This window comes from Nomascus leucogenys, chromosome 3 (assembly GCF_006542625.1).
Source record: "Nomascus leucogenys isolate Asia chromosome 3, Asia_NLE_v1, whole genome shotgun sequence".
NCBI classification, from domain to species: domain Eukaryota; kingdom Metazoa; phylum Chordata; class Mammalia; order Primates; family Hylobatidae; genus Nomascus; species Nomascus leucogenys.
The window spans coordinates 62,014,675-62,027,022 of record NC_044383.1 but is presented as its reverse complement, the minus strand read 5'-3'; the positions used below and the strand labels follow the sequence as shown (position 1 = coordinate 62,027,022).

The 12,348-nt window shown below is 34.1% G+C and overlaps 1 pseudogene; it reads left to right on the top strand.

Annotated features, from left to right (window-relative positions):
- Nucleotides 1-829: 829 nt before the first annotated feature.
- On the top strand, nucleotides 830-6,549 carry LOC100589522 (annotated as a pseudogene).
- Nucleotides 6,550-12,348: the final 5,799 nt, after the last annotated feature.

Genomic DNA, 12,348 nt, shown 5'->3' with positions numbered 1-12,348 from the left:
GTTCCATAACAATAATAATAGCATAATAATGATAATGATGATACTAATTTTAAAATAATAATACATAAGTATTAAATCTTTCCAAGTATATTTACTGGGAATTTATAGATGTTATTTTATTTATTTATAATATATCCCCTGCTGGGTAATTTATTATTATTCACATTTTATTGAGACCTTATATAACTTACCTGAAATCCAAAAATGTTGGCTGCTAGATTTGGATATGTAAATATAGACTTGATAATGAACAAAATATAAAAATAATAAATCAATCAAAATACAAAACAGCTTTAAAAACTATGATGTCAGACTTCCAAGAAATTAAATTCCACAATAGTTAATATCATTCAAAGACCTAACTCTATGCAGGAATACATGCGTGTAATATGAGTGAATTGTTTGATGCGTGTCTTCCCTTGCTCTTCTTACCTGTACTGATTTACCTCTATTTCCTCTACCTCATTCTTTCTTTCTACTATACCCCTTTATATTTACTCACAACACATTACTGGGGAACATTTTAGGATTATATTTCTTTTTTTCTATTAATGGAAATTTTATTTTACCAAGTCAACATATATTGAAATCAAAGGTAGGTAGTAATACCTGTGCTCTTAGAGAGGCTTAAAGAAGACTGTTATGAATGTCATTCTCAAGCAAAGGAATTTAGGAAGGAAGTGTGGCAAAGAGCTACTCATTATCTAAGGCACCACCTAAAGATTAGTGCTATAATAATAGAAAGAAGTTGTCCTAATCAGGATCCAACATTATGCATCAAATACAAGATGCAGTAAGAATATAAGTAACGAGGTTTGAGCTTAGTGGAATGGAGAGGTAAGATGAAAGGTTTGGAGAATTTATACTTGCAAAAGAGAATATTGCCATAGTATCACTTTTACATAGCACCTGGTGCCTGAAATGAAGTAGGTGAGTGCTATTGCAAAAATGATACTGTCCTGAAAAATAATTTATTCATGAACCATGAACTGTAAATTTTTGTAAACTAAACATTTTCAATAAATTATGGTAGTTCTATAGGATTAGTGGTGATATCCCCTTTATCATTTTTTATTGTGTCGATTTTATTCTTCTCTCTTTTCTTCTTTATTAGACTAGCTAGCGGTCTATCTATTTTGTTAGTCTTTTCAAAAAAACAGCTACTGGATTCATTGATTTTTTTGAAGGGTTTTTCGTGTCTCTCTCTCCTTCAGTTCTGCTCTGTTCTTAGTTATTTCTTGTCTTCTGCTAGCTTTTGCATTTGTTTGCTCTTGCTTCTCTACTTCTTTTAACTGTGATGTTCGGGTGTCGATTTTAGATCTTTCCTGCTTTCTCCTATCGGCATTTAGTGCTACAAATTTCCCTCTTAACACTGCTTTAGCTGTGTCCCAGAGATTCTGGTATGTTGTGTCTTTGTTCTCATTGGTTTCAAAGAACTTATTTATTTCTGCATTAATTTCATTATTTACCCAGTAGTCATTAAGGTGATCATTAAAAAGTCAGGAAACAGCAGATACTAGAGAGGATGTGGAGAAATAGGAATGCTATTACACTGTTGGTGGGAGTATAAATTAGTTCGCCCATTGTGGAAGACAGCGTGGCGATTCCTCAAGGATCTAGACCTAGAAACACCATTTGACCCAGCAATCCCATTATTGGGTATATACCCAAAGGATTATAAATCATGCTGCTATAAAGACACATGCACATGTATGTTTATTGCAACGGTGTTCACAATAGCAAAGACTTGGAACCAACCCATCAATGATAGACTGGATAAAGAAAATGTGGCACATATATAAAATGGAATACTATGCATCCATAAAAAACTCATATCGTTTGCAGGGACATGAATGAAGCTGGAAACCATCATTCTCAGCAAACTAACACAGGAACAGAGAACCAAACACCACATGTTCTCACTCATAAGTCGGAGTTGAACAATGAGAACACATAGACACAGGAAGGGGAACGTCACACATACTGGGGCCTGTCAGGGGTTGGGGGGCAAAGGGAGGGATAGCATTAGGAGAAATACCTAATGTAGATGGCAGGTTGATGGGTGCAGCAAACCACCATGGCATGTGTATACCTTTGTAACAAAGTTGCACGTTCAGCACATGTATCCCAGAACTTAAAGTGTAATTATAATTTTAAAAAAAGCTTAAAAAAATTACAGTAGAAGAGCTTACAATTTTTTCAAAAGAAATTACCTTTCCTTGTCTTTAATGTTGGCCAGTTATCAAGCCATTCTGGTACTGAAACACTTTTGTTTTTCCCATTTACTATCTTTAGTCTCTCTCAAATTTTATCTATATATTAGATCAGTAGACATATTTTTCTTACAGACTTTAATCTTAATCTGATGACTGGAAAGATTATTGCCATCATTTTGGAGACATGTTTCAGGTTTTTTTACCTAATACAACAAAAATTAGCACAAGCCAATATCACAGGCACGTAATTATAGCTTACATATAGTATTGAGACTCTTTAGTGTTCAGTCATCCTTTGCTTGTAACTGAAAGATACAGCTTCCTAATTCATACAAAAAGCTTAAAAACTGTCTTTATGATCTTTGTAATCATGTGCTGTATTCAAATGTGAAGACACACATATTGACTTCTTTTGGTATTGCAGAGGATTTTTTATGGGGAGGGCATTTTCTTTTAGTTATAATTAATGTTTGTATTAGTCTGTTTTGACGGTGCTGACAAAGACGTACCCAAGACTGGAAAGAAAAAAAGTTTAATTGGACTTACAGTTTCACATGGCTGGGGAGGTGTCAGAATCATGGCAGGAGGTGAAAGGCACATTTTACATAGCAGCAGAAAAATAAAATGAGGACGAAGCAAAACCAGAAGCACCTCATAAACCCATGAGATCTCGTGAGACTTACTCACTATCACAAGAATAGCACTGGAAAGACAGGCCCCGATGTTTCAATTACCTCCCCCTGGGTCCGTCACGCAATACGTGGGCATTCTGGAAGATACAATTCAAGTTGAGATTTGGGTGGGGGCACAGCCAAACCATATCAGTGTTCTCTGTTTATTGACCCATGCTGTAGATCTAGTTTTGTCTTTGGTTAAAAGAATTTCTAACGTCTCTCTAGACTATTAAACCACATATTAAACCAATTGACCATCCATAATTATTGTCCCCAATTTGTGGACTCTTTAGCAATGTATTCAAAACAAATAAAGGAACTAGCAACACATCACTTATATGCCTAGTTTACACTTGACACTAATTTGATGCTTGAAAGCAATCAGCGAATTTCATCCATTAAAAACAAAAAATGGTTGAATCACACAGAGATTAGTAGAATGATTATTATTCCTAGTGAATTCTTATTGGAGCCATTACAATACAGTGGACAGTATAGGATTTAGAAAGTCTAAGTTTTGCTTCTCACTTCCTTATTTTTCAGATATATGCAACTTAAAAGCTACTATGTATTCATCTTTAAAAATGTAAAGAATGTATTAGGTAGCAATGCTCAGTGCTGAAGATACAAAGATAAGCAAAAAACTCTACTCCATAACCTCTCTATCCTTTCATCACCTCTTGGGAGAGGGATAGATAAATACGACATCATAACAAAACACGTGTAATATAAATGTATTACAAAGATTGTGTAAAGGCAGAATTTATGAATATTTTATTAACCATTTGATTTCCCACTTACAAAGAATTTGATAAGTAATTTTGGATAAATGAATCAGAAAATAAATCTGTTTTTCAAATTTCATCAGAATGAATTAATGAGTGATAAGTTCTCCTTGAAGAAAGACTGAGGATAAATCAGCTTAAACATGAATAAAATTTTAACAGGTAAAGAAGGCATTCCAAGAGAAGGAACAACATGAAGAGAAACAAAATCATGAAGGCCTGAGGCATGAGCATGTGTTGAGCATTTGGGAAAGAACAAAGTCGTCTTATAAGACCCTATAATGCTTGGCAAAAGATAGTGGCAAGAAAGCCAGGAAAAGAAAGCTGGGACGACATGATAAATAACTTTATATTTCATCAAAATAAATGTCATTTCATTGGAGCTTAAAAAACGTGTCATTTTATTTTTAATTATTCTTGTTTTCACCTAAAAATGAAAAAAAAGTAGAATTCTTTGCTCATTTATAAGGTGGTAACAACTACAAAATGGAACAATTAATTGAAATACATGTATGAATATCCATTAAATATAAGGGATTTAACTTAAGGTATTAAATAAAGTAGTTATATTAAGACATCTTTGATTATAGAAGAATAAAATTACTGGGTGCTTAAACATATAAAGGAGGGGCAAAGATTCATAAAGATACAGCATGGGAGATGTATTGCAATATTCTATTATTATTTAATACAATGTTTTATATTTCTTATCAGATGATACAGCCAAATCTTTGCTGTTCTAAGGTCATTCTTCCATCATCTTTGCAATCAAAAACTATGTATTGTTGGAAGAAAGAACAAGTACAAAGAGTTTCCCTAAATAGTGCACTTTGCCAAAAATTAATTTTTTAATTAACATTTTTGATTTTTCTAATTTTTAATTAATGGTGTATCGATGTTTGGGAGTGAATAAAAGTCCTTGGTGGCATATAATATAATTCATATCATGTAAGGCATTGGGCAGAGAGATATTCTCCTTAGGTGAAACAAATAAACATTGAAAGCTAAATATTTTCAAATAAATTCAAAATGTGCAGAGTTAATCAAGTGGAGTTTAGTTACATACATATGGCCCTCAGTTACATAGATTAGGTTAACTTTTCAAGAAAATCACCCAATGATATAATTTGTTCTATGCGGAGTAGATGTCTTTGTCATACAAAAATACCAATACTAAAGAGTAAGATTGTCAAATTTGTCTATATAATATCATGATCTTAGGATGTTGCTTATGATACATAGTATTTATTCCTATGCCAGGCATTACAGTGTAGTGCTTAAGATTTTGTGTTTCAATCACCCACAACTTGATTTTCTACTTAGCCATGATGTTAATTATCTGAGCAAGTTGCGGTTAATTATTTTACTGTATCTGAGTCTCAAGTTCCTTGTCTGAAAAGTTGAGATAACAATGCCTACACAAAGAGTGTTAGATATTAAATAATATATGTACCATACTGAGAGATGATGACATATAGTAAGTGCCTAGTAAAAGTCATTATTAAAACAACACAGTATTGGGACACCATGGCCCAGGTGGGCCTCCAGTGATGTCAAGATGCTCGGGTACCAGACCCCCAGCATTGGCCCCAAGTCTCACAGGACTGAGCAAGGGTGGGCATTAGGTCACCTGCGCTATCCTGTTAGACTTTGAATGAAATATCTACAAGATGGCAGCAGCTGGGGGTAAGGCACAAAGGAGCTTGGTATGGTGCCTTGGCTAGTTATACTTGATATTCTTCAGGAAATATGCAGAAAAGAAAAGCACACATGTAAATAGATTGGAATCACCAATCTATTGGTGGACTACTTGTGTGACTACAAGGCAGTGAAGAATATGGAATGTTATCTTGTAAAATGAAAATGATGGCTAGATTCTAAAAATACTTAGGAAACTTTGCAAAATCTCAAGGGCCCATGACTGTTTCAGCAATTCTTTAATAGTAAGCATAATTATTTATCTCAGGTAAATGAAGGCAAAGCAATAACTCCAAAAGACAATAACAAAACTTCGAAACCTGCTATTGCCGAGCACATTGTAAAGAAGGCCAAACAAAGGATAGTTCTGCAGAGATGGCAAGATTAACTCAGCAGAAGACAGAATAATAAAGGAGTGATATTTGTTGAAAATAGGGTTCACTTAGAAGGCTCACCTTCAGACTTCTGCTATATTGATGAATACAAACCAGCTCCTGGAATCAGCTTAGTAAACGAAGCTATCTTTGGTTGTTCATGCACAGATTGCTTCTTTGAAAAATGTTCTCCTGCTGAAGCTGGAGTTCTTTTGGCTTGTAGTAAAAAGCAACAAATTAAAATCCCACCTGTTACTCCCATCTACAAATGCATCTCAAGCTGTCAGTGTGGACCTCACTGTACCAATAGGATTGTACAAAAAGGCACACAGTAATTCACTTTGCATCTTTTCACAGTATCAATGACCATGGCTTGGGTGTAAAAACCCATGTGAAGATTAAAAGAATGAGTTTTGTCATGGAATAAGTTGGAAAGGTAATCACAAGTGATGAAACTGAAAGATGAGGGCAGTTATATGACCACAAAGGATCTGGACTATGAATCTGATGAATTCACAGAGGATGCGGATGAATATGGAACTGTATCTCATTTTGTGAATCATGGTAGTGACCCAAAACTTCAGATGTTCAATGTTTTCATTGATAACTTGACACTGGCCTTCCCTAAATAGCTCTGTGTTCCATGAGAACTATAAATGCTGGAGAAGAGTTTATTTTTGACAATCAAACAAAAGGTTCTGGAGATATATCTTCAGAGTGTATTAACCACAGCTCAGCCAAAAAGAGGGTCAGAACTGTATGTAAATGTGGAGCTGTGACTTGCAGAGGTTGCCTCAAATGAATTTTCAGGAAATAGAAATGATGATAGTTGTAGTTTGTTTGTTTCTTTTTTCTAATGTTATCGTTTAAAAAATAAGTATTTGGAACTCTTTTTTCATATTATCAAGATTATAACTATGTTAATTTACAATTCATGGTTCAAGGCATTTACCAAAGGCATTACTGATGCCTCTGGAGAGAGGGCCACTGGGTTGCATAGACTGATCTGAAGTCTACATATTTAGTGCTTAGAGACTAAACATGGAAAAAAAACTATTTATAGCTCAGCATATGCACACTTAGTTAAGAAGTCAATGTGAATAAATTCCTTCTGTAGTGTTTGAATAGTGTTAAACTGATAATGTAATAATTGCTGAGCAATCAAACATTCAATTTTCCGTACTCCTTGAACTCAGATAGAGTTAACTCAGTTTGGGAAAACCTACAAGTTCTGTTACTGTTACTATATTGTCATTCTTATTTAATACTCAGTGTACTTTTATTTGAGACAAATAGGTGATATTGAATTTTATACTCTCTTTTCTACTTTTTCATTAAAACATTGGCATCTCAATGACATATAAACTTAAGGTAAGACGTTAAATGTAAAACTTTTTAATTAAAAAAATTATCTAAAATATAATTTTATTAAGTTTTTTAGATTTTTATCTTTCAAAATATATTTTATGAGATCTATGTAAACTGTAATTGCTATTAAAATGTTTTGTGGTTTTGGATAGTATTTATTTCCTATACATATTCCAAAGAAGTTTAATGTATTTATATATAGAAAACATTTTATATATAACATATAACAATACCTATGTGTGTTTATATATATGTATTTTAATCAATGCTTTTAAGAGGAGACATAGTAAATGTAGTTGATTTTGCATCCTCCAAATCACAAATTAGTCTGTGAGAGAATTTTATGGCATACAATTTTAAGGAACTACATATGAAATCTCTCTCACTGGCCAGGCTCATTGCTCAGACAGGCCTATAATCCCAGCACTGTGGGAGGCTGAGGTGCAAGGATTGTTTGAGGCCAGTAGTTTGATACAAGCCAGGACAACATAGTGAGAATCTGTCTTTACAAAAACAGTCATAATAGCCAGGCATGGTGGCACTCACTGGTAGTGACAACTACTCAGGAAGCTGAGGGGAAGGATCGCTTGAGCCCAGGAGCCCAGGAGTTCGATGCTGCAGTGAGCCATTGCACCATTGTACTCTAGTCTGAGTGAGAGAGTGATAAACTGCTCAAAAAAAAAAAAACTCTAAATTGTTTTGAAATTTTTTTTTAGAAAAAATTCTAAATATTATTTGCTCAACCAACGTCATCCATTATTCTACTTTTTATGTGCATGTAATAACATTTATGGCTATTATCATAAAAGGGAAATGCCAAAAATACATCAAATTATGTTGCTTCCCTACTCAAAATTTGTACTATTTTCTCATCACATCAGGGTAAAATTCATAGTCTCCCCCATGGTTTACCATGTTTTACCATGAATCAAGCTCCTGGCCTCTTCTCTTTCTTAACCTCCTGATTTTCTTCAAGTTCATTGCACTTCAGCTACATAGAGTGCTTCTGCTTTTTCCCTTGATGTTATCAGTACCCGACATTCATTTTTCTCAGATAATTGCAGCTTTCTTCACATTTCTTGTCAAAAAATTCACTTTCCTATCCTATCTATAATGGCATTCTTGTGGAACTTCTTTTTCCCCATACTCCTTTATTTTTTCCCATAGTATTGAACACCTATTACCTGCAATTATGTATCTTATTTATTTGATTTTTTGCCTCCAACCAAAGTCATAAATAAAAGTTCCATGAGAACAAATATGTATGGCTCTCTTGTTTACTGTGATACACATCAGTACCTAAAATGTGACCACAAGGTAGTAGAACTCAAATATTTATAAAAAATAGTTTTCAATCAGCTCATCATAAGTCATAATTTAAAGGCATCCTAAACAAATAAATACACAGTTCAATGAGATTTAAATGAAATTGGTTTTGTGTTTCTCAGTTTTTTACCTTCTCCATGAATGAGATATATGGATATAAAGAAAATTTAGCACTTAAACTATTGAATCTGAGGTAGTAGAAATCTATCTTTTGGTAGAAATCTATCTTCCTCAACCAATGAGAAAGATGAAACTGAATAAAAGGAGGGGGATATGTCTTGACTTATATTTTATTTATTTATTATTATTATTTTCTGAGACAGAGTCTCTCTCTGTCTCCAGGCTGGAGTGCAGTGGTGCAATCTTGGCTCACTGCAACCTCCACCTCCGGGTTCAAGTGACTCTCTTGCCTCAGCCTCCTGAGTAGCTGGGACTACAGGTACATGCCACCATGCCCAGCTAATTTTTGTGTTTTTAGTAGAGATAGGGTTTCACCATGTTGGTCAGGCTTGTCTTGAGCTCCTAACATCAGGTGATCCACCTGCCTTGGGATCCCAAAGTTTTGAGATTACAGGCATGAGCAATTGCACCTAGCTTGACTTATTTCTAAAATAAAAAATTAATAGAAAAAAATGTTGTGAAGAGCCCTAAACGTTCTAGAGACATTATGTGTCCCAATACATTTTGGTTTAAAGAATTTAGATAATGTTTTGGTATTAATCAGTAGAAATTAAACCTGTATTATTTGGAATTGAATCACTGGTTTTATCATTAGGTTGGTGCAAAAGTAATGGCAAAAACCACAATTACATTTGCACCAACCTAATATTAGTAGTCATTTTAGTAACCCAAACAATTACCCAGGTGTAAATTTTTCTTATTTTCATCTCTGATAACCCAGGGTTACTAGAAAAACAGAGTCGGCAAATACAACATACTTTAAAGTCTTGTTGAAATAAAGCAGATAATTGATGTTATTTTTTCTCTCCCACTTGCTACACTGCAGTTGAAGTGTGGCTGTTCATTATAAGTTTCAAATGCTAACTCTACACATTTGATGAATCTAGGGATTTGAATAGTTATTATAGCAAACTGGCATGTTCTTATAAAAGACAGAATTCACAATTTCTTACCCTCTATTTACTCAAAGGATAAACTTTATGACTGTGTTATCAACACCAACTAAAGTTGATTTAAGAGATATGATGCTTCTTTTAAAGACATGATTTTCATAATAATTGAAGCAAAGGAGACCTCTAGCAGCATCTGCTCATGCTGAAATCTTAAATCAATGATTTGGCTTAATTCCCAACTAACAGGTATATCTGCATGGATTATTGTTATTATTATTATTTGCTACCAAGAAAAGAAAGTATTACTCACCCTGACATTTCCAAATATTCATAAAATGATATAATGTTTTCAAAAATATAGGAGTAATGTTTCACTTATTCACCCTGCGATGCCCAGTCAATTCAATGAATGAAGTCATAGGTGGTGGTAAAGCACAATGTGAGTGTTAGTCAGGAAAAAATAATACTTGGCTGGGAACCACAATCTCAAAAGCCAAAATCCCTGACTACTTGCTTTCTTCTGCCACAGACTTGCAAAAGAGACATTCAGAAAGGTTATGTAAAACAAAAATCTCCCTATTTTTAGAGTAAGGCATAGTACCTTGATTTAGTCAACAATCGTTGAGCAGCCGCTGAGTGCAGTTGGCAAAAATGTGTTGAGTGGTTTCTGGATCCTGAATGCAGACTCTCTAGGTTGACATATTAAAGGAAGGCAACCCAAGGCAAAAGACATCAAGGAGAAAAAATGCAGTGAAATACACAGAAGTATCAATGATATCTATTCCCCAAACTTTCCTTAGTATGAAGTTTCTTCTCAAACAGTAAAGGGCAGCGTGATATCCTCTTATATTATTGCTCAAGTGGATGGTACAGAGATACTGCAAAGAGAGACGAAGAATGATAGATTTTCAGAGAAATTGTGCCCAATATTTATCATTCACTGAATCTGACCTGTATTTGAGAAAAAATGAATAACAGAAGGGAGAAGAAGGAACTTTATACTCTTCCTAGAAGCCAAATTTTCCATATTCATTGTTATTAATTTTTATCTACTGGGCTTAAAATTCAGACTGTTTTAAACCAAGAATATAGCTGTGCCCATGAAGGAGGAAACTTAAGAATGTCAAGTATCTTACCTAAACCTCGAGTTTTTCTTTTTTTTCCTCCTTCTTCGCATTGATCTAACATGCATTTTTACTTCAAACAATGGCATATATGTTTTAGCCACAGATGACTAAAAACTTGAAAATTAGAAGACAATCATTAGTTTTCTTCAAGAACACAAAGCTTTAGAACAAAATTTTAATCTTCTAGTTCCCATCTTGATTAATGCAAAGACATTTGTCTATCCAAGTTCACTGTGTAAAGGTCATGTGATGTACGCCATATAACACCATAATGCTAGCAATATGAAGTACTTCAAATTTATTTCTACCCCATTAACTTTAACAGTGAGAACCTTTCACATTTTCAAGTGAAACTATTGATTCCACAGTGAAATTAATGTTCCACAATACATATATAAAAGCATTTCCCCCACTCAATTTTCTTATCCTGTTCCAGGCAAGCCAAAAATCTTTCACTCGGGTGCCTGTTTGGAGTCTGCTTCTCTCAATCAGTGGATTCTCCCATCTTCTCCAGAGCATCTCCCCTTTTACACCTCCACCATTGGGTTACCCCAACTCCAATTTGCTCATGTCATCCTCTTAGAGGCAAGACAGGACATAGGAATATAACAACACTAGATATCCATGAAAAAAATAGAAAAATGAAATAAAATTTCCAAATTCATGTACAATAACAGCTGCTTATAATCCAAACGCCAATTTTATCTTGAACAGATTTTTTCAGCCAATGTTTTCAGAACCCCAAAAAAATCCAATCTAGAATCACCCAAGATAATTTACACAGTATGGAACTATACTAATACGTTAGAATCAAGCAGTCAGGAATCCAGACAAAATAGAGAGAGAGACTTGGATCATCCCATGTGGCTCTCTAGCCCGTTGATTGCCCCATAAGACAAGGGCTTTCCACCCTAGTAAAACAGAAGAGGTTGCTATTCTAGCTTTAGGTGCCACATATAGCAAGGAGGATTTCAGTTATGAAACATCTGTGTCTTATAACCCAGAAAGTTGTTTTTGTAACATTCTCCATAAATTGTTTACTTAAGAAATTTGAATCCAGAGACATCTTATTAAGGTCATTACATAGACAATGACTAGTATCATTAGTCTATTTACCAAGAAGTTCAAAAATCATATTTACAAGGAGATTGATTACACAAGGTTACTAGCCTTTTTTATTTTTCCCAAAGTGTTCTCCCACCTACCAATCATGAAAGAAATTGATCACAGTTTAGCAGCTTTAACTTTTTCTTGCCTGCTACACATCTGACCTTGGATATTATCTCCTCATTACATTTTATAGATATTCCACAATTTTCTGCAAAAGCATATAAAATAATATGCCAATTAAATACTAGATGAACAATAGGATTTGAACCATGAATAGGGATATAAATTCTCTCTGTTAAGCATGTTACTTGTGACCATATACTTTGATATTTGTTCAATTATGACCATATTTATGATAATCTTTGTCCAGATTATTTACTCTTTTTCCTCTACCATTCATAATTATTTGAATCAATGCATCCATGTTGATGGAGACATTTATTTTCATGGATAATTTTCATAGCCAAATTTATGTTTCCCAGTTAATCTGTCTCCATAGGCATTTCATCACTTGGGAGCTTCAAATAAACTACCACTAAATTTCCAAAAATATTTACTTATTTGTCTGGGAGTGGTGGCTCATGTCTGTAATCCCAG